At 43.2% G+C, this 22,557-nt stretch overlaps 1 protein-coding gene and 1 non-coding gene across 2 annotated transcripts in view; both read left to right on the plus strand.

The window, feature by feature from the left end:
• The window catches only part of CAMK1D (calcium/calmodulin dependent protein kinase ID), a 343,527-nt gene that overhangs the window by 65,357 nt on the left and 255,613 nt on the right, over positions 1 to 22,557 (plus strand).
• Positions 8,129 to 8,258, plus strand: LOC116661639. The gene has a single exon (XR_004317590.1). It is a non-coding gene; the product is annotated as a U6atac minor spliceosomal RNA (small nuclear RNA).

The raw sequence follows: 22,557 nt of genomic DNA on the forward strand, positions 1-22,557 counted from the left end.
GGCAGGCCGAGGAGATTGTTTGTCTAAACCAAATGGGAAAGAATGTGGTGGCCTGACGTGTCTTACTTTATGGCAGGAACTTCTTTTTAAATTTGATGAAAGGCAGAGATGGGGTTCCTTTGGCCTGGGGTTTATTCCCTGCAACTCCTCATAAAAGTCTCTTTCAAATTACGTAGTGATCATGAAATAGTAGAGCTCTTGCTTTTCTGCCCCTGCCATTCTGGTTATATTTTAGTCCTTTTGGATATATATATATAGTTTTTTGTTTGTTTGTTTGTTTGTTTTGTTTAATTTGATGTGACAAAAGGTGAACTCTTCTCCCCTCCTCTTGTCTAAGCTTAATTTTTCTTTATATATTCTACTCTGTTCTCAAAGATGGAAATTAAAACCCTCAAATCACCCGAGAAGCACTTTATCACAGTTTCAGTAAAACCTCCAGAACAGAGAGGATTGGAAACTGTATAAATTGAATTTTCTTGCACTGAAAAAAGTGAAAAAATGGAAATTTGAAATTTGTTTTTAAAGTTGTGAAAGAGAGTCACTTTGATGGCATAAAGATGCAGCAGTAATCATTTTTTTTTTGGGGGGGGGTCTTAGTAATAAATCAGCATGGACTAAAAACTCAATAAAATGTAAACCATATGCTTGAAGAGTTGTTATAGTAGTCTTTACTGATAATTTGCTCTTCTTAAAACTTTGATTTCTCTTAAACATTATACGAAAGTGGAACTTCATTCTCCTCATGTTTTAATTCAGGAAGATTTGCAAAAACCCTTCCTTTCGAGGTCAGTGTTTCTAGCTGTCACCCCAAACCTTGAACATGAACCTGTGGTCAGAGTTTTCATGTCAAAAGTTTATGTGGTGCTCTCCCTGGTTGTGAAAGATTGTGAAGTGTTTTTCTCTCCCTTCATTTTGCTTTCTTTCCTAAGAAGGAAAAAAGATCAAAAAGAAACTTTGAACCATTGTTGAGCATTTGGGGGACAAGGGAAACCTGCTTCCTCCGTTTCGTTTGTGAGAAGGATCACGTTAGGAGTGAGTACACTTGGGAGTGTCGACAGCTCCTCCTGGAGAGGAGGCGGGGATAATGGATTCCTGGCAAAAACAAAGAAGGCAGGTGTTCCTTTGCCTCCTTCCCAACCTTTTCTTCTCATTTCCTTCACTCTTTCCACTTCTCCTCCCTATTTCTTTTCTTTCTAATCTTTCCCTTCGGTTTGGAGCCATTTTCTTTAACTTCCTCTATACATTAGTTCACAGCAGTTGAGAAGACAGTGATACCCTTCAGAGAGATCTTGTTAAAGACTCCAGAAGACAGAGCCAAAGAAATGAATCTTTCATGGTGGAATTTTGCCTTGAGTAGGAAGGATATTTACCAGCAGAAAGTCTTCTCAGGGACTGTGTGTTTATAAGACCTATTCAGTATTTATGGAATAGGGGTGAGGGGTGTCTGCTCAGTGCCAAGTGCCTCTGTCATACATACAGATGGGTAAGTGATGTCACTCGTGATTTGAGGACCCTCTGATGGAGGGGAGGGGACAGACAAGCACAGAAATGAGTAGTTGCAATATGTTATAATTGCCTCCATGGAGGCATGAACCATGGGTTGTGCTCACGTAGTCGGGATTGAGGAGGACCACGGAAATCTCCATTTCCATGGTCTCCGAGACTTTGAGGAAGAGGATACGTTAATTGAGTTAATGTGAGAGTTCTGAAGTGAAACCACCTTGGCACTGGTTTGAATACTGCATAGCTCACGTTTAGCTAGAATTAGCTTCGGTGCTGCCATTTTTGTTTTGGCTTCTTTGGTGTGAAGGATGGTCCTACTGTCTCTTGTTGCTTGGCTGCCTTCCATCATTGGCTTTGCTGTGACCTGCTGTGAGGGGCCTAACACCAAAATGTGGGCAAGAAAGGGGAGGACACGTTTGGACTGTGGAATAGACAGACTTGCCTTTGGGTTTTCCAAGTTTCATGGCTGAGGAACGTCAACACACATTTTTAAACAAGAGACTGTTCCCAGGTCCTTTCCTGACTTGCTTTTAGCCATTCGAACCATCGTGTTTACGCTGTCTGCAGTCATAAAAAGAAAAAAAAAGTTCTCAGTCTTTTTAATGTAAAAGCCATAAAGCATGCCTTGACAACTGTAGAAAATTATATCACCAATTTAGTTTTATGGTCAGTATAACTTTGAATTTCCTCCCTTATCTTTATGCCTGACGGTTGTTTTCTGGGACCAAGTTAACAATGTTTTGAAAGTCAGTTCAGAGGTGAGCAAATGATGGAGTCATAATAGCAGATAGAGGCCTGCTGTTGGCATTTGGTGAATGTCAAATACTAATTTTAACAATAATAAATTTGGGGAAGGAACAAGAAGTTCCCAGCTAGTGAGAGGAGGCTGGTTCTGTGTGAGAGGTTCTTGTCACTTGTAGATACCAGTGTTCGTTTCCATTGCAGATAGAAATATGGCCTCTTTGCCTCAGTTTTTCCCTTGCTCATTCAGTCTACTAAGATCGGAGGAAACTCAGGTTTTTCAAATAGGGACAGTAGCCAAGATATGAAACCTTTTTCTTTTGGTGGTCAAGGCCCTTTGCAGAAACGTCCATGCCAATAGTTACGGAACCCACTGGAGTTAGAGCCCTCGGTTCTTGTTGATCTGCTTTTTGGTCTGCCTTTCCCTCTGTGCTTTCAGAGCCTACCTGTGCTGTGTCTCCATTTGACTTTGAAGTCCTTTGAGAATTCTGTGACTTCTAAGATTGCATGAGACACCCTTAACTTACACTCCTGTTGGACTAGTGGAGGGCAAAGGGCTCAGGAATGGGGCTAGGGACCATTCCAGCAGGGAATTGTCCCCAGTTTCATCATAAGACACCTCAGCTTTTCTCAGATTGGTTGTTTCAATCTGATTTTTTTTTTTTTAAGTCTTGTCCTTTTAGCTCTGAAGGCATAATGTTAACGTAGTAATTTAATTATGGAGATTCATTCAAAGTCATTGTCAGTCCTGGAAGCCCTAGAGAAGGTATTGGAAGGTGGACTGCATCCTCCTTTTTTTCCTGTGTGAGTGTGAAGACTTGTCTGCAGGAACTTGCCCAGAGCCCTTAAAGGAAATGACTGGCGCCTTCCCATCCCGTCAGGACGAGGGTCTGAGCGGGCAGCCCAGGCCTCTGCTGCCTCCAGAGAGAGTTCTCTAAGGAGAAATTGCAGAGCTGCCTGGATGTCTAGCCCAGATTCATTTGGAGAAGACAGTTAGGCAGCACTTGAATGGTTTGAATTTTTCACGAGAAAAACAAAGTGAAAGATTTTTCTGACGTCGAACATCTTGTTTTGGCCCGTGCGGTGAACTTTGTGTTTCTCGTTTACCTTTTGTTTGCATTCTTTTGTGCTGTTTTTAAGGACAATGAGACGTGTCCCTGGACCATTTCTCCCAGGGAGAGACTTGGGGCACGACTGTGTGGAAACGGAGTGCGGCCAGGAGGCCGTGTGGCACAGTCGTCCCAGTGGTGGCGCTGGCCCTGCGGGCTCTGTGGTCTTGGCAAGTTTCTTAAACTCTCTGTGCTCCTGTCACTTCATGTATGATGGAGATAGTAATCTCTTTGAATGTTGCAGTGATCAGCTGAGATCATTCTTGTGAACCACTTAGAACAGTCCTTGGTACGTGGGAAGCAGTTCCTGGTTATTAGGTATGATTATGCTCTTATTCTATTAGGTTTTGTTATGGCATGGGAGAGTCTAGTCTCTTGGTCCACTGATAGGGTCTTGGAAACTCGAACAAATTTCCAGCCCAGACCAGTGTTCATGACTACTTGGCCATCACTCGGTCATCTGGATCTGAGAAGAAGGCCGCTCTGGTAACTTTCTCAGCTCATCCAAGCCCAGTTTGCCACACTAATTTGAAGTATGCAGAGTCTTTCCAAAGCTGAGTGGGCAGAACCTGAATGACCTTCTGACAGACTGCAGTCGCCTTGGGTAGCTGCTCAGGTGTTGAGGGTATAAGACACAGTAAAGGGTCCCTTGTGAAGCATTAGAGGAAGGATGCTTGGCGGGTAGCCAGCTCCTCCTCCGTTAACCAGCTTTGTGTACCCTGGGTCAGGACAGCTATTCATTCATTCATTTACTTACTTAACTATCTCCATTTGTGAAAAAAAATGCTAAGATATTTTAAAGTATATTTAAGATATCTTATTGCAGCATTATTCAGATTAACTAAGACATGGAAGCAAGCTAAGTGTTCATCAACGTATAAAATGGAATATTATCCAGCCAAGAGAAGAAAGGAAATCCTGCCATTTGCAAGAACATGGGTGGACCTTGAGCTCATCATACTAAGTGAGATAATTCAGACAGAGGAAGACAAATACTGTGTGATATCACTTACTTGTGAAATCTAAAAAAGCTGAACTTGTAGAAGCGGAGAGTAGACTTGTGGTTACCAGGGGCTGAGGGGTGGGGAAACTGAGGAGATGCTGATTAAAGAATACAGACTTGAAGTTAGAAGATCAATAAGTTCTGGGGATCTAACGCATAGCAGGGTGACAGTAGTTAACATACATATTAGATACTTCAAAGCTGCTAAGATACTAGATCATAAATGTTCTCGCCACAAGAAAGAAATGGTAATTACGTGATGTCATGGAGGTTTGGCTAAGCCTGCAGTGTAATCATACTGCAGTATGTAAGTGTGTCAAATCAACATATGGTCCTCCTCATACTGACACGGTGTTATGTGTCAATTATATCTCAATAAAAAGGTATCTTGACATTCCACCCTTTACAATACTTAAAATGGATATCCACCCTCCAGTTCCCCCAAGAAAGGAAGGAAAGAAGGAAGAAAAGAAGGAGAAGTGTTTTCCCATATAATCAAAATAGCATGATCACCACTAACACAATAATTTTTCAGGATCCTTAATATCCAGTTCATATTCGATTTCCCCAGGTGCATAAAGTTACTGCAGTTGCTTCGTATGAGGAACAAGGATGTAGGACTAACTAAATGATCTTGAAGGCTCATGGTTTTATGTTTAATACCTTTAGGGAGTGCTGCTCTGATTTTGTTCATTCATCTCTTGTTCCTGGAGCAGGAGTCACAGTTTACAGAGACAAACTATGCCTCTATAGCAAGATGAGGTAGAAATTTGCAAATGATTTGGTTCATGGGATCGGTTGAGGCAGGTTGGGGTTGACTTGTGGGTCAACCTGTAGGTTCGGCGGACCGAGCGTTAAAACTATTTAGGTAAATTGTATCCTTGCCAATTTAGGGAAGGAGGCAGTAACTTGCTTTCCACCCAGCAGGTTTCAGGCTTGTACTTTATATGCTCCATAATTGTTCAAGGACTTTGACAGTCTTTTTGATTTTTTTTAATTGAAGTATAGTTGATTTACAATGTTGTGTTAGTTTCAGGTGTACAGCAAAGTGATTCAGTTTTTATATATAACGTATATATTCTTTTTCAGATTCTTTTCCATTGTAGATTATTATGAGCTATTGAACATAATTCCCTGTGCTATACAGTGGGTCCTTGTTGTTTATCCTGGCCCGATCCAGATGGAGACCCGAATATTAACTTTATTGCCAAGAAAAGCTAAATCGGAGGGCCTCAGACTGTGGCAGTAAAGGGCGTCCTCATTCTGAACCTCTGGATCGGGCCACGCTAGCTTAGGGGAGAAAAGCAGTAGGCGGGCTTCCAGCAGGTTCCCAGGAGTACGAGGGAGAAGGGGCTGGGCGTCCACCCTCTGTCCCTTCCGGCCAGCCCTCCTCCTTCTCCACGAGGGGCAGCCACAGAGAAAGGGCCAGCAGCGCTTCCCTCTCACAGTTACCTTGCCCTGGGGACTGGTCCCCAGCATCATGGGTGCCTTCTGGATTCTTGCCTGTATCTCAGTGTCAGTGATGAATTGACTGAGGTGAGCGAGAGACGTTTTGCTGAGAGTGTGTTTCAGTAAATACTGTCATTCATACAATAGGCACTCCTGAAATAGACAAATCTTTAAAAGATACTCATCTTTCAGATTTTGCCCAAACTCTGAATATCTGTTGAATGAATGACTATACCAATCACATGTTTGCATTTGGGGGTGGGGTGGGGAGAGACTTGAGGATGGTTGTGTGTGTGTGTGTGTGTGTGTTTGGTGGGCGGGGCCAAGGGGAAGAAGAATGGAGAGCTAAGGCTTTCTGGATGTTTCAGCACCTGGAGGAGAGGTGCCCATGCCTGAGTGTCCTGGTAGTCAGTGTCACTGGCTGATGGACCTTCTGTCCCTGGGGCCCAGGAACCAGGCAAAGATGTGGGGACTTGAGGCAGCCCTTGCTTTGGGAGGCTTCTCCTTTCCCAATGTGTCCATTGTCCCTTCATCAAAGGAGAGGGTTGAGATGTGCCATCCAGGTGCTGTGAAAAGTTGGTGCCATCGACTGGGGAGGAGGAGCAGGGGGGTGGGGCTGGCAGTGTTTGCTGCTGATCCTTCACAAAGCAGAGGAAACCATCCTTTGTTTCCAGGCGTATTCTGAAATCAGAGTATGGACCAGGACAGGGAGGACCTAAAAATTTTTTTTACCCCATTCTTAACACTTACCATGCTAATTAACAAACTACCAATTTCATCAAGGAAAAAAAAATCATTTCTGAGGATCTGGTTGGCAGAGGCTCTAGCATTACTCAAATGTAATAGCCCAAGTGTTTCTAGTTGCCACTCCCAGAGTAAGGACTGCTTGGTTAGGATGCTAGCTGACCAGCTCCGATAGAATTTGCATACAGTAAAGTTCACAAATCTCAAAAAATTTTAACCCTTGTACTGACCCCCTAGATCAAGACGTAGAACATTACCAGCACCCTAGAAGGCTCCCTGGTCCCCTTTTCCCAGTTGAAACAACACCTCCCTGCCCAAAGGTAATCACTGTTCTGACCTCTGTCACCATAAGTTAGTTTTGCCTGATTTGAATTCCAGAAAGTTGGCATCCTGCTTACGCTTTGTGGGATTTATTCATGTTGTTGCTTATATACATTGTTCATTTTCCCCTACTGCCATGTGGTGGTCCACTGTGTGAAATTTGGATACCCGTTCTATCCTCGGTGGACACTTGTTTATTTCTAGGTTGGAACTGGTATGAATAAACCAGCTAAGACGGTTCTTGCGCCTGTTATGGTGGGTGGAGTGTGAGTTACTGATGCAGGTTGACTAGCTGTCTCTGGAATCGAAGCTTAAATTAGCATTTAATTTAATATCATCTCGTCCATGCCAAGTCGCTTTAAAGTATATTGAAGGCATCGTACGAAAGTCCAGCTGACCCTTGAGCAGCATGGAGTTGTACTGGGTGGGTCCACTTACACGCAGGTTTTTTTCAGCTTAGAGACGACCGGTATTGCACCATCTGCAGTTGGTTGATCTGTGGATCTTTTAGGTTGCAGAACTGTGGATATGGAGGAACCAAAAGGTATGGAGGGCCCACTGCAAATTATACTCGGATTTTCGGCTTCCAGGAGGGCTGGTGCCCCTTAACCGCCATGTTGTTCGAGGGTCAACTGTATATCACACAAAGGAATGAATTTGGACAAGTATATGTATATTTAGCAAACTATGCTGGTGCAAAAGCAGATCATTGGCTTTTGTGCTCCTTGACTATAATAAATGTCCTAAACCAGAGGGTCAGTTTCCTGAACGCCGAGATTCTCACGTGAAAGTATGTTGTTCCCTCATGGCTTCTGTAGAGGGGGTGGGAAAAGGACCTTTTCATTAATTCTGCAAATAGGCATCATTTTCTAATTTGAGATTCTTGCTGTGAAAAAAAATCATGAATTACTAAAACCTCTGAGAATATAAACTTGTTTGGGGGGAGAGTCCCCTCTGAATTGGAATGAATAAGGTTTTTAAATATTCATTTGTGTTTTTCTTTCCATGTCATTTTGGGTGTTGTGATGAAAAAAATATTTGCTGCTGATTTAGAATCCCTGAATACCCTTATAAAAATTTCATTTCCCCCGTATTAACTAGGCTTTCAGGGCTGTTTTAGAGGGCCTGTTTTCCTCTAATAGGTTGCTAGAGGGAAAATCTGTTCTCCTAGAGAAATGATGGATGGACGTAGAAGAGGAATACTGATCTCTGACCACCAGCAGGGGAGGCTGTGTTGACTTAAGTTTTAAAATAGTCTAGCTTTAATGAAAGTGAAGAATTTGGTTAGCACTCCCCTTGAGAAGAATGGGAAAAATTTTAGGGACCAACACCACACACATACATTTAAGGTGTCATCATGTCTTTATAGCCACCTACCAGTGTTTTTTAACAACCCTCCAGGAGGGGAATCTGACAGTATGAACCTCCATTACCGATGTGCAGTCCTGTCCTGGAATCTTTCCCATGCACACACCTGTACGTGTAACGAAATGACATTTGTACCTGATTATCACCAAAGCTTTGTATATCACACCAGAACATCGAAGCCACCAGGTGTCCATCAGTCAATAAGGGAGTGGTTAAAGGACAGTGTACGTGTACAGTGGAATGTCGGGCAGTTGTTAAAAGAGAGTGAGGGAGAGCTGTGTACTGATGTAGCGTGATGTTCAGGTACATTGCCAAGTGCAAGAAGCAAGGTGGAGAGCAGTGTATGGAGTACACTACCTTTATGTAAGAAAGAGTGGGATATGAAAATTTATAGGTGCGTTTGCTTCTTTTTGCATAAAGAAATGCTATGTGGGCAAACAGGGAACCGACACAGATGTGCATCTGGAGCAGGCAGAGGGGAAGAGGGCGATTGAGAACAGAGGAATGACTCCTGTGTGTGTCTTTTTCTAATGTGTTGACTTTTTGAATGACACGCAAAACCACCAGCCAGCGAAAGTGAATCTGTCTGGGCATGCCCTGTGGCGCTGAGCTAGAACAAAGGCAGGTGGCAGGAGGTGAGGCTGGCTGAGTGCATCGTGAAGGGCTGAGGCCATCCACTCCGCTTCCTTTCTCAGACGCTAAGTCAGTACATTCGGTCATTCCATCCGCACATGCTCCCCGAGTCAGTCTGCCAATCCGACGTGCCAGGCGCTGTTTTAGATGCTGTCAGTGGTGCCTTAAGGTCCAAGCTTTCAGAAGGGCATCCTTGAAGGAGCAGGCAGACAACAAGCAGGTGAGGATGGAGGGAGAGAAGGTTCCTGTTGCAGGGGTCCAGGGAAGTGGGTGAAAGAATTCTGTGCTGACATCAGAAGGTGGGGGTCACTGCTGATCTCTGTTCCTGTGTCTCCGTGAACAATATTCTTGCACACAGGATAATAAAGTAGGGTAAATTCTCACTCTTAATCTTTGGCCGTAGCAGTCAGGATTTCATTTTACCATAAGATCAGTATCACTTAAGTTTCAAATAAGAAGTAAACATGTTCCAGCAGTCACTGTTGCCCAGCCTGCTGCTGTGTGGGCAGGAGACCTGAATTTAGATGAATAAATAAAAAGTTGGTTTGACCGTCGTGGTTTGTTTTCACAACAGGAGGGCTGTAGTGGGGATAATGTGATCTGTATGATTTGTGACACTAACCCAGTTTATCAAACAGATAAGATACTACTATGACAAGTCTATCCTTTGCTTTCCCATTCAAAAAGAGGTTAAATGTAATTCACCCCTGTACTGTGACGCATTAACTACAGAAAGTTGAAACACACACGTACCACACAGCTCGCATTCTGTTTATCTTCATGATAATCATTGTCTGAAACTACCGTGGAGATATTTCCACAGTAGATAATATAGACATTTGAAACATTTATTTCCTGTGTTCTTTTTTTTTTTTTTGCCTTATTCTTTTCTTTTACTGGCAGATTTCCCTTTCATAGTTTCTGAATCAGAAGAAAGATTAATAAATATATTTTTAAGTTTCTATGATAAAATTACTTTTTCAAAGAGAAATTTTTCTCTGGGCTCTTTGGGTTTCTTTGGGTTCAATTCAATTTTGGTGAAACTTGATGAGCAGAGATCAAAGGCACAAGAAAGTCTGATGGTCAGAGTGTTTCTTGCATCTCCAGTGCTACAACAACTTGAGTCTTGCTCAGATAAGAAAGAATAACAACAGACTGACAGCCAGTCTTGGGAGTCTGAAATTTTCCTGGCAACCGAAGTCCAAAATATACATCTATCTGGAGCCAGCATATTCACAAACAATCTTAGGTTGGGTGAGTTAGTTACGAAACCACCAGAAATCAGACTTAAGTTTCAAAAATGTGCCGAGTAATACAGAACCTTATTTCATAATCATGATAAACTCCGTTCTGAAGAGTAGTGTTGAGATGTCCAGGGGTCCCAGAATCCACCATCATCCTACGAAATGCACAAAAAAGTGATGATGGAAGCTTGCTGTTTTATCTCCCTGTTATTTATTGCTGAGCAGACTTGGGCTGTCTTTGAGGACTGGCTGTTTCAGAGCTTTGTCAGGTCTGTTCTCTTGGAATCTCAGGGTGACCTCAGAGAACGTGGTCTTTGCTTCCTAGGAGATAAAGGAAAGGAGAGGCTGTGAGTGCACGAGCCCTTCCTCTCTGCCACCTGTTCTGGCCTTACCGGAACGTGCGGGAGCATCACCGGGCTTGGCTGGGGGAGTCGCTAGAGCTCATGCACGATGGAGGGACTGCTCACATTCTCCATCACTAGCAGTGAGGCACCATGCTCTAGCGGCTGTGCTCAGGGATAACGCGAGGAGTCTGGAAACTACGAGGATACGCATCCGGTGCTTGCTAAGTTGTGTTTTCTTTCTGAATTTTATTTTCGAAGAGGCGATAAGAATGACAAGGATGCAAAGGTGAGATAGGGTGATGGAGAAATTCAATGAAAGTGGGCTGATTCTCTAATGCCTTTTGCTCTTTGGGGCAGCAGTTTAACGAGAGATGTTCTTAAAGTAAGCGTACCCCAGAGCAGTGCATTAGCCTGTGAAATCTGCCACAATTATTTTAGGCATTCTTTCTCTTTGATGGTAGTTGATACACGCTCCTAATAGAAGGTTAGCGGCACCGAGTGGAGACCGTATTGTTGTGCCACTGCATCTTTGGAGGAAGAGGTTTGTTGCTTGTCACAGAAACCAAAGACTGCTTCTCCTGAGAGCATCTCCGTTTCCTGAGTAGTATCCACTTTTGGTAGCTACTTCCTCCGAATACTCCCATCCAACACGTCTTACATCTTCTGCACACAGCAAGCTCCTTAGCTCCTTTGTGAGTCAGTGAAAGAAGATGAGTGTGTGTTCACAATGGTTTTAGTGTTTTGCCCAATTCTGGTAATGTCGTGAAAAGTAAATGATCATGAAAAGTAAATGATTCTTTCATGGGCATGTTTTACTGAATGGACAGTTTGTATTTCTGGCCTGTTAAGAGTTTTTTAAGCTGCTGATAAACATTTGACCATACTTGTGAGAGTCTCAAGGCAGCCCAGCAGGATGGGTGTAAAATATGATAGTTAAGAAGGCCAATAAAAATAGAGTTGACGCTTGTATGTTTCATGGGCACTCACTACCTAAGATATCTGTCATATGTGTTAGTAGAAAGGAGAGGGGTCAAAGGACGGGCAAAACAGACCCAGGGGGCTGATTTGATTCAGGGAGCTTTTGTTTCTAACCAACTAAGGTAGTGGGGTCCTCTCGTGCTGGTGAGAGTAACTCAGAGGGCAGCACTGAACAGCAGCATAGACAAGGAACATTCTGGCTGGACTGGGGAGAAGAAGTGAGCATTACTGTTAGAGAAGGTGCATCCCTTGGCCAAATTCCTGCCGCACAAACAGTGGCTGGAGTTCGTGTCGGGAGCAAACTTATTTCCTGATTAATTGGGTTAGGGAATGAAAATAAACTCTAAGAGTTAAATAGAGATAGATTAATATAATATTATAATTTTATATATACATATATATAAATGTATCATGTGTTGGTGCTTATTAGAGCTTATTAGTAAATTTGATCATTTGTTTATATTCAAAAGTAGACCTTTTAAGGTAAACCACAAGAATTCATACCCCGCCAGCACATCTGTATCTACATCAACCAGTTTTCTCACGTCTGAGCTTGCCACTGGTGTGTTTTCACTGCCAAGTTCCTGGTGCTTTTTTCTCACCTCGGGCCCGAGACTCAAAGGATGTGATACAGACTACTGAGCTGGGTTCTGAAAACCTAGTTAAAATGTATGTGAAAACAATCATTAAAGTCCCTGGCTGTTCCCTCCTCATCTTCCCAGGATCATTGAATGACTAAGTAAGAAATGAACTGAGATCAGTGTGCAGACACCGAGTCGCAAATCTTGGCAGGTGGGTGTTCAGTAAATTGGTGTTTTCCCCTCACCCTCCGTAGTGCTTCCCAACCTTTTCCCCCACCCCAAGTGCTCTCTGGTGCAGGGAGTCGTAAACACACGAGCGCAGCCATCTCTGCACGATCCACGGACTCTCCCCGAGGACACTGATGCTGCAGGAAAGTGCACCTTTGTAATCTTCTGGCTTTACCTACGCCCTGGCACTCATACTGTAATTTGAGAAGTTTCGTGTTAATGGCTAATGGCAGACAAATCAGAAAGGATAGGTCAGTATCGTTCCTCCAAATCTGCTTTGTCATATTTCAGATTCTTTGAACTCTGGCCTCTTATATATGGTTCTAAGGAAGTTCTCTTCAGCAGGAAGGTTGAACAGCACGCTGTTTCCCAGTCACCGTGGACGTCAGGCAGGGGATAGAAATCAGCCCTCAACTCTGCATTTGCGTGTGCAGCCTGTGATGCGGAAATCCGATGACGGCACACCCAGAAAGTGCTTATCCTTCTGTGGGTTAGTACATGCTGCTCTAGTGGGGGATTTCTAATCGCAGGGTAAGACACCAGCGCGGCATTTCTTTACCAACTCAGATACATAAAAATAAAAAAGAAATCCTCCTGCTCACCTGGGCATTTCTGAGGCAGCTGCTCACCATGGACTGGTGCTCTGTCAGCCATGCGTCCAGGGATTCTTGCAGATTATTAACATTCTCTGATAATCCTAAAATGTCACGTTGGTTGTTAGTTTCTGGTTTTTGTTGATCGGATCCTATTTTCAAAACTACTTTTGACAAAAGGGATAACATTTGGAGCAACACCCCATGTTCTCTTCAGGTGGTTGCATTTAATCATCCCTTTGGCCCTGCACTGTGGGTGTTACCCCATGTTACAGATGAAGAGGCAGAGGTTCAGGGAGGCTAAATGCAAGGCTGCCCATGGATCATGTAGCCGAGCTGTAACTTTACCTCTCTGACTCAAGACCTGTTCTCTCTCGTAAACTATTCCCTGCTCCCTGGTAGAAATGTGGTAAAATGTCCTGAAGGATAGAAGGAGGCTGAAAAAAAGGCTAAAATCATCTTGAAACATCAATTCTTGAATAACCAAGGATTGATAAATATTTGAGAGAGTTGGTTTCAGTTTATTCATATAAAACTATCGGTACAGATCGTAAGAAGCAAATGAGATATGTGGAACCTAAAAAATAAAGACACGAACTTATTTGCAGAACAGAAACAGACTCACAGACATAGAAAACGAACTTATGGTTACCAGGGGGTTAAGAGGGTATGAAGGGATAAATTGGGAGTTTGAGATTTGCAGATACTAACTACTATATATGAATTAGATAAACAGCAAGTTTCTACTTCATAGCATGGAGGAACTATGTTCAATATCTTGTAGTAACCTATAATGAAAAAGAATATTAAAAGGAATCCATGTATGTATATGTATGACTGAAACGTGATGCTGTGTACCGGAAATCAACACATCATTGTAAACTGACTATAAAAAAAAAAAAACCTTTGATACGTACAAGCAAATAGATAAGCCAAGGAAGATGGTCAGTCCTTTAAAGCTCTGTCCCTTGGGACTGTGTCTTTGGTCCTTCTGAGTTAGACGAATGTCACCATGGTAGCCCTGAAGGGCTGTTGAAAGGAGTTGAGAGCTACATCTTCGTCTAGACAAATGATAGCTGCCAAACAAAGCAACATGTTAAATGAGAGTTGTCATGGCCAAGGTGCTTTTTGCTTGTTTAAGCGATCTGGAGCTTTCTGGCTACATAGCACACAGTGTTGTTGTTGTTTTTTCAGTTTTCAGCTTTATTAGATAGAATTGCTACAATTTGCACGTAAACAATATATTGCATACAAATACATATACACAATATTCTGCACTTTTTTTTGAGTTTACATATATGTACTGTTCATTGTCTCTAAGAATGTCTAGAACTTTAGCTTTTTAAACTTACATAGTTATCAAAGGAATAAAGCCAACCACAAAATAAGAATTAATTCAAAAAGATACACATACACCACTATTAACAGTAACATTATTTGTAATTGCCAAGATATGGAAGTATCATAAGTGCACATCAATAAATGAATAGATAAAGAAGATGAAGCATATATATGTAATGGAATACAACTCACGCATAAGAAAGAAGGATATTTTGCCATTTGCAGCCTTTCATTCACTTTTTTTTCCACTTCAAAAACCAGAATTTTACAACTGACATAAACGTTTCCATTGCATCAAAAAGAACAAAATACCTAGAAATAAACAGTAACCAAGGAGATTACCTATACTTTGGAAACTGTAAAACATTGAATAGGGAAACTGAAGATGATACAAAGAAATGGGAAGATATCTTGAAGCACACAGTGTTTTGAGAACTCATTTTGAAGCAAATGAAGTACCAGCTCCTCTGTCTCCCGGCCACTTGAAAAACTTACTCTTAAATATGCAAGGAGCAGAAAGCATAAAGGGATGCTAGCATCTTTAAGCGTATTGTAAGTAGTCCAAGGTGGTGCTTGGGAACCCGTTTTCTTGACAGTTGGAGCTCTGGTAACTGATGAATTGTTCCTGGAGCCAGGTCCCAAACTGAACAGTGTGGGCATTTAATGGGTGTGTAAATATTTTCACCTCTGTTTAAAAGTATGGAATCGTCAGTCACACAAGGGCTTCCTCAGTGATTTGTCTCTCATGACTGTTCATTTTCTGTGAACATCAGCTGAGACAGATGTCGTAATGCCTGGCATGGTTACTGAGCGCTGACTTATGTATTTGCTGAAAAGTGAGTGACAGTGTGGATGGCCGCCAGGCTCAGTGTGCCTGTAAGTTGGATGACCTCTTGGTTGGTCTCTATTCACATGAAGTGTATAAAATGTGTTCTTTGAATTTTCTTTAATGGACATTTTATTTTATAATTTTATTTGTTCATTGTTGTATTTTATTTATTATTATTTTTTGATGGGGGAGGGTGATTAGGTTTATTTATTTTTAGAGGAGGTACTGGGGGTTGAACCCAGGACCTCAGGCATGCTAAGCATGTGCTCTACCACTTGAGCTACACCCTTGCCCCTGGACATTTTAATTGGAGTGATTGTTGATTTACATGAATACAGGAATTATGTATATTATGAATAATACAGAGACATCTCAGGTACCTTTTACCTAGTTCCTCCCAGTGGCAACATCTTATAAAACTATAGCACAATATCATGGCTTGGATACTGTCCATCCATGTCATTCAGAGGATCTGCTGATTTTATTCAAATACGGTTTTTTTCAAGTGATTTTCAAATGATGAAGTGTGATCGAGGAGAATAAAAGCCAGGTTGTGGGCTTCCTGGGGCAAAGATAGAACCAGACTTTGTGGACGTGTGCTGGGATGAGGCTGGTTCCCAGATGCAGAGGAGAGCTGAGTGTGGGATGACTGGGGTTGGGGGTCCCTAGTTGGGGAGGACAGGCTTTCCCAGGGCCTTGTAGGGCTCAGAACAGAAAAAGACAGTCTGGCAGCCCAAAGGCAAGGAGGGAACATTGGCATTTTCCAGGGATGAGCCAGCGCCCCTCCTCCCTGTGCCTTCCCCTTTTCCCTCCAACCTCCAGCCCATGTGGCAGGAACACGTGTGATACTATAGGTTTGCAGGGGCTCCAGGTCTGGTCTGCACCCAAATCCCAGACTACACCCTACACCTTCTGAACCAGAATTTATTGAAGGTTTGAGGAGAATTAGCTTCTATCTTTGTCATCCTTTCCTTTCATGGGGTCGTTTTTCTTATCAGAATCAGGCAAGCAAATATTAGGTACTGGATAACTGGTGGTGCCTCTTTTTTATTTTTTTAATTGAAGTATAGTTGATTTACAGTGTTGTGTTAGTTTCTGGTGTACAGCAAGGTGATTCAGTTACACATATATATTCTTTTTCGTATTCTTTTTCATTATAGGTTATTATAAGGTATTGAATGTTGTTCCCTGTGTGCTGTTCAGTAGGGCCTTATTATTTATCTATTTTATGTATAATAGTTTGTATCTGCCAATCCCAAACTCCTAATTTATCCCTCCCCCTCTTCGGTAACCGTAGATTTATTCTCTATATATGTAAGTCTCTTTCTGTTTTGTTCATAAGTTCATTTGTATCATATTTTAGATTCTGCATACAAGTGACATCACATGATATTAGTCTTTCTCTGTCTAATGTTACTTAGTACAGTAATCTCTAGGTCCATCAATGTTGCTGCAAATGGCATTATTTCATTCTTTTTTATAGTTGAGTAATATTCCGTTATATATATATATATATACACACATATATATCTTCTTTATCCAGTCATCTGTCAATAGACATTGAGATTGCTTCCATGTTTTGGCTTTTGTAAATAGTGCTGCTGTGAACATTGGGGTTCATGTATCTTTTTGTATTTTTAAATTGAAGTACAGTCAGTTTATAATGTTTTGTCAGTTTCTGGTGTATAGCATCATGTTTCAGTCATACATATATATACATATAGTCCTTTTCATATGCATTTTCCTTATAGGTTTACTACAAGATATTGAATATAGTTCCCTGTGCTATACAGTAGGACCTTGTTGTTTATCCATTTTGTATATAGTAGTTAGCATCTGCAAATCTTGAACTCCCAATTTATCCCTTCCCACCCCCCTTCACCCCTGGTAATCGTAAGTTTGCTTTCTATGTTTGTGAATCTGTTTCTGTTTTGTGAATAAGTTCATTTGTGTCTTTTTTAAAAAAATTCTACATATAAGTGGTATCATATGGTATTTTTCTTTCTCTTTCTGGCTTACTTCACTTAGAATGACAATCTCCAGGTCATCCATGTTGCTGTAAAGCATTATTTTATTCTTTTTTATGGCTGAGTAGTATTGCACTGCACACACACACACACACACACCCCTTCTTTATCCAGTCATCTGTTGATGGACATCTAGGTGCTTTTTGAATTAAAGGTTTCTCCAGATGCATACCCAGAAGTGGGGTTGCTGGATCGTATGGTAACTCAATTTTTAGTTCTGTAAGGAATCTCTGTTCTGTCTTCCATAGTGACTGCATCAGTTTACATTCTGGTGGTGCCTCTTTCTGTCTATTACTTGGCAGCCTCTTCCTAGTCCCAAATCTCACCTGCCCTCAGCAGCCCGCACAGCATCCTGCCCTGGAAAGGTGGGTCCTTAATGCTGATGGAAATGAAGTCAACTTCTCCACAGGGAGATTCGGAGGGAAGGAGGACCTGCAGCTCCCGTGACACAGAGGAGGTGGGGAGAGGAGAGGCGGGTAGCGGTGTCGGGTAGGACAAAAAACTGGTTATCTTCCTGGGACCCTTGATGTCACTGCCCCACTGAGCCTCAGGGGGCTTCTCTGAAGTGGGGACGTGGCCTTGTTTCTATTTAGGGAGAGAAGAACCACCCAGCATTTTTATATTCCTGAGCTAAATCCAGCATTCTAGGTTACAGGATAGAGGTTCCCCCCACTCTCCCCTTGGCATAGCTAGGCTTAGAAATGTCTGCATTTCAGCCTGTGCAAGTAACTAGCATGGAATTAACTCCTTCCCTCTGGGGTGTGCAGGCCGCCAGCAGTACATTCCCTGCCTTCGCTTAGATACAGCCAAGGAAGGCAACATTTGCATAATACTCCCTTATTTGGTTTGCCACCCTCTGCTATAGATTTGGAAAATAAAAGACACACCTTTCACAGGAATTACTAATTCTTAAATAGTTGCATAATCAACAGTCTACCCTGTGGGAACCGCCGAGAACTTTTTTTCCCAGGAAAACCTAATATCATAAAATGCTTTTGCGAACATAGTGTAATATTATTTAATAAGGTTTTCAGAACCCAATTTTTAAATTTGCAGCTTCTGGAAAGAATAATGTTAGATTTTACTTGGAGATCGATGTAGTTAAAATGACCCTTTCAAGGGATTCGGGAAACGCATGTGTTAAGTTATTCTTTTAAGCTTTTATATATAATCAGTTCTCGCTGAGCCTTGTTATTCCTGGCAGCTTTTTTCCTCTGCTCTCACTTTTTTGGTTTACTAGGTTATTCTTCTTCTGAAGTATTAAACATTTTATTCAGGGCACATTCTGGTATTCAAATAAATGGCTGAATACCAGAAAAAGGATGGTGAATTTCTGCTTGATTGCTTTGGGTTTTTCTTTGTATTCAAAGATATGTCTCAGTGGTTCCAAATGTTCACATATTAGTAAGCAACTAGATAATTAGGTTTTTCAGATTGTCTCAAAATGTCCATTATTATATAAACAAGTTGGCCTTGAGGGCGACATTTGCCTCCCAGGTTTCATAATGATTTCCTCTAATGCTTTCGAAAACCGTGGCTTTCTATATAGTACCTAGAAGCTTGCTTTTGTGAATTAAGGCAAATGTGCTTTCCCCCGCTTTGTATAATATACAAAGACTTGAAGAAGAATATAAAAATCAACTCTAATCCTGCCTCTCAAAAATAAACACTGTTAAATTTTTTATGTGTTCTCCAGGCTTTTTCTATGCCTAACTAGTTAACACAATCATTTTCATATTATATGTTGTTTCTTCCATTTCTCATTAAATGACATGTCTGGGCATTTTTGCGTACTGTAAGTCTTTCCCCCCAAATGCTATGTATATGTTTTGAATCCCAAGAAACCCAGTCTTTACTTGAGTGTGTGTCACTGGCCCAGTGCCCTGCTGCCTCTATACTAAACAGGGCCCCTGTGTGTGTATGTGTGTGATGTGTGTATATGTGTGTGTATGTCTGTAAGTATGTGTGTATAGTGTGTATGTATGTGATATACATTGTGTGTGTGTGCATGTGGGTAGATGTGCATGTGTGTGTGTGTAGCCAGGGTTGACTCGCCCTCTTGCAGTCAGGGGACCACTAGTACCCTCTCATCTTCCTCTTTTGCTCCCTTTCTTCCTTCCATCCTCATGTGTTTTCCCACGTGTCTGTTTTTAGTTCTGCTTCCTCTTTGGGGGTTGTCGATCAGAAGCTGGAGGCTGAGCTGTCATTGATCACGGGACTCCGCCTCTGCGCATGCTCCCCGCAGGTGGTGGGGAGCGGGCTTGCTGGTCTTGATGAGGGGGGGTTAGCCCGGGTCTGCATCAGTGTGTCTGGGTGCAGATGGGGCTCCTGGTTGGATTCCCTTTCATGTTGACTTTGGGGCCTGAGCTCACACGTCCCAGTGTTGACATCTATCTGGAAACAGCATCTCATTCAAGGTGGTGAGCTCCGTTTTCAGTGGCTGGTGTGGGGCCGGCTTTAGCTTTCAGGTGACCCTGTGAAACGTGTCCTGGGTCTTTGATTAGAGCTCAGCAACCAAAAACCTGACGGTTAAAGGCCAGGCGCTGTCCCAGCTGCCAGGGTGCTGGCCGAGGGTACGTCAGCTCATAAGTTTCTGAGAACCAAGGAACCCCTGCCACCCTCTGCCCCAGCTTGAGTTCTCCACCCATCTCTCCACCTGCTGAATGGATCTCAGGTTTCCTCCTTTACTGCTGGCCCAACAAGGAGAGACATGTTGAGAAAGCCACGTTTCTGAGCTTGGCTGCGAGTCTCCATTTCATCGGAGATGTCTCTGCCCTTTTTATCCTTCTCCTTTGCCCAGTGCACGGCGTGTGGGGGGCATCGCTCAGTTTTCTGAGGTGTGAGGGCATTTTGAGATGCGGACGCTATCCATGCAGACCCCCATCATTTGTCTGTGTTCATGTCTGGATTTATCACGTGCATCGATGGCGTGGGCCCTGGTGAGACCTGTGGGCCTCAGATATTCTGTGCACAATGTCTCAGGTTGCTCAGCCCCTCATGTCCTTTGATTTCTTCCTTCCTGAGATACAAAACCTTGCTTCTCTTCCTTTCCCTGGAGCACATGCTTCTCCCAGATGAGGCCTCCTGCCTTTAGTCCAGCCTGTCTCTTCATCCTCTCCCTTCATGCCTGGTATCAGGCTCTCTCTTTCTATGCTCAGCATCCATCCGTCCATCCATCCACCCATCCATCATTGGGCATCTTCTGTGTGCCAGGCCCTCTGCTCGAGGCCGCATGAGCAGCCCCTGCCTCCCAGGAGCCCTCTGTTCCTTACCGAGAGGGCCAGGTAAGTAGACATGTGTCTACGATATGCATTGCTTTGACGGTGGGCGAGGGCTGTTGGAAACACAGAGGAAAGTGGGCATAAGTCTGTCTCTGTCTGGGAGTCAGGAAAGCCATCATGGGTGAAGTGACACCCTGTAAAGAGTTTGCCAGGTCAGCGTGGAGTAGAAGGAGCAGCGTAGGTGAAGCTGGAGACACAAGTTCATTGGCATTGAGTACATTCACATTGTTGTGCAACCATCACCACCATCCATCTCCAGGTCTCTTCTGATCTTCCAAAACTGAAACTGTACCTACAGAACAACTCCCCATTTCCCAGCCCCCAATCCCCACCCTCCAGCCCCTGGCAAGCACCATCCTACTCTCTGTGTTTGTGAATTTGACCACTGTAGGTACTTCCTATACATGGAATCACATTGTATTTATCTTGTTGTGTCTGGCTTATGTCACTTACAGTGTCCTCAAGGATCATCCACGTTGTAGCATGTGTCGACAAGGCCGAATAGTATTGCGCCGGATGGTGAGACCACACTTTGTTGCTCCATTCGTCCATCAGCAGGCACTTGGGTTGCTTCCATCTTTTGGCTATTGTGACCCATGCTACTGTGAACATATATCAGATATCTGTTCAGCTCCCTGCAGTCAGTTCTTTTGGGTCATGGGGCTTGAATTTGATAACTAAAGTAGAGTTGTGTTTATGGGCATGGAATTTGCCTCCTTCTCCCCCTTCCTTCCCTACCACGTTGAATCATATTTAATGTAATATTAGAGGCAGATTGCAGGAGGAGTGTGGTTTAGAATGGACTCTCCTCCCTACTTTTATGAAATAGGAGACATAGTGGACATTACACAGGCAGCGCTTACTGATAAATTCCAGGCAGGAGGTGAGGATGTCGCTCAGCTATGGAGGTGTTGGTGGAGGTGGGGTACGGGGACAGGCACAGGGACAGCAGTGCTGATCTGGGCACAGTCTGGGAAGTAGAAATAGGGACATTCATGGGTTTGCACTTCATGGTGGGGCATGAGGAAGAGAAAAGAGTCCGGAGGGAATCCCAAATTTCTAGCTTGGGTGACCACATGGTCCTATTAACTGACAGGACTAACAGATGGGGAGGGTATTGAGAGATGACAGATAATACATCTCTCTTGAGCCTCTCTGAAATAGAGGAAGACGTTCCATGGGCCCGCAGGTGATCTGCAGGGTAGAGATAATTACAGCACACCTATATAATGTGATTAGAAAATGAACCAAAGATACATTATCATTAGTGTAAATTTAGATTCCTTTTCAAAGAAGATGGTTATATTTCTTTACAGAAATTTCTCTTATTATGTGAGAATTTCTTTTCTTTTGGGACTCTGACGTGAAGGTTAATAGTCTCTTGGTTGATTTCAAAGGTGACAGATGAAACTTAGGAGAGTCATTTGATATTGAATGTTGTAAGTTTTTGCACCTGAATTTTTGTGCCCTAGTCTGAAGTTGAATTTGGGGTGAGTCATAATGGATGTGGTGGGAAGTATGATGGGTTTACTTTTGGATATCTTGATCTCAAGATGCTGGTGTAACATCCAGGTGGAGGTAACTAAGCAGGTGGTGGGATATGAAGTTCCAGTGCTCAGGACTAACCTGGGGCTGGAGGTAGCCAGGGAAATCATCCCAGAATGAAGGAGGAAGAGATTGATAGAGAGAAAAAAGGCACAAGAAGAGAAGACCAAAGACAGAAGACCAGTCTCTTTGTCCACTGTTGCATCCAGTATAGGGGACAGTGAAACGGTAGACCAAGGTGGCTCCAAGATGGCACCTGACCTGTGACTTCCCCGTTCCGCTATCTTCATATGCACAGAAGACTCCAGACTCCCCTGGAAATGGGATTTCAGCAGACGGGCTGGAAGAGGAGGCAAGAGACAGGGCAGGCGCGTGGGCTGGGGGAGGAGCCACCGAGGAGAGTGGAAGGGAGGTCAGGGTGATGACAGGACAGCCGGGACAGGTGTGGGTTGGGAGGCAAAGGGGGCGATGGAGGGAGGTGGAAGCAGCCAACTGTCAGATACCAGAAGGGACAAGATATTGACAAGCGTCCTGTGCATTGAGCTGTTCAGGGGCCCTTGCAACCTCTGCCAGAGTTATTTCAGGTAATGGTGGTGTTTAATCCAGGACTGAACTTCTTCCCTCGCGCTCTGCCCTTAGCTCGTGGATTCCGGACACTGTCAGTCTGGACAGGATTCTTATCACTGTTCCCTACT

The sequence above is a fragment of the Camelus ferus genome, chromosome 35 (genome assembly GCF_009834535.1).
Source record: "Camelus ferus isolate YT-003-E chromosome 35, BCGSAC_Cfer_1.0, whole genome shotgun sequence".
Lineage (NCBI taxonomy): Eukaryota > Metazoa > Chordata > Mammalia > Artiodactyla > Camelidae > Camelus > Camelus ferus.